General features: G+C 55.8%; 1 non-coding gene across 1 annotated transcript; it reads right to left on the reverse strand.

Annotated features, from left to right (window-relative positions):
* Positions 1 to 471: 471 nt before the first annotated feature.
* TRNAK-CUU (transfer RNA lysine (anticodon CUU)) lies at positions 472 to 545 on the reverse strand. The gene has a single exon. It is a non-coding gene; the product is annotated as a tRNA-Lys (tRNA).
* Between the last annotated feature and the right edge of the window lie 394 nt (positions 546 to 939).

The raw sequence follows: 939 nt of genomic DNA on the forward strand, positions 1-939 counted from the left end.
GGGTGTAGATACAGGGGATACAGCCTACCCTGTACGGTAAGTGCCCCCTCCTCCTCCTCCTCCACCAAGGTAGCGGCAGCAGCCCAGGGCTCGGGGGCTATATAAAGGGCCCGGGGCTCCCCTGCTTCCACCGCCCCAGCCCTTTGAATAGCTGCAGGAGCCCTGGTGAAGTGGCGGGGCTCCGGGGGCTGTTTAAAGGGCCGGGGCAGTAGAAGGAAGGGGAGCCCCAGACTTTTTAAATAGCCCCCAAGTCTCCAGCAGTGGGGCTCTGGTGGCAATTTAAACAGCCTGAGGCTCCAGTCCCTGCTGGGAGCCCCAGGCCCTTTAAATTGCCCCCTGGGGAAGCTGGGCCACCCTGGTACAGTGCACCAGCAGGGCTTGGGTGCGGGGCCCGATTCAGGGGAATTGGTTGAATTGGCCTAAAGCCGGCCCTGCGCGCAGGAAAGCAAGGAAGTAGCACAGGCTTATCACTGTCCCTGGGTGGGCTTGAACCACCATCCTTTCAGTTAAGAGCCAAACGTGCTGACCCATTTCACCACAGAGACACAGACAGGCCAGGCTGTATGGAGCACAACAGTCAGGAATCAGCTCAGGGTCCAGTCCAGCACATGCATGCAGTGGTTGGACAAGCAACAGCAAGGAACTGGACTGGTGCGGAGTGAAAGATCTGTGGGAAGGAACCAAAAATAGTACTGGGGCTGCAGTACAGGGCTTGCATACACTTTCTTTGGCCTGTTTTGCAAGAAGAGTTAGCAGGACAAGCTTGTTAGTCACAGGTAAGGGGGTGAGTTTATGCAAATTCTGGACTCTGGGATCACAGCTGGGGTGGGACAGGCACAACTTTTGTGGCACATGCACCCTCTCTGCAACCAACATTTGTTACTTCACTCCATAACAGCACACACAGAGCAACCTTTTACCTTTCAGCACCAAAATATA

This window comes from Gopherus flavomarginatus, chromosome 5, assembly GCF_025201925.1.
Source record: "Gopherus flavomarginatus isolate rGopFla2 chromosome 5, rGopFla2.mat.asm, whole genome shotgun sequence".
Lineage (NCBI taxonomy): Eukaryota > Metazoa > Chordata > Testudines > Testudinidae > Gopherus > Gopherus flavomarginatus.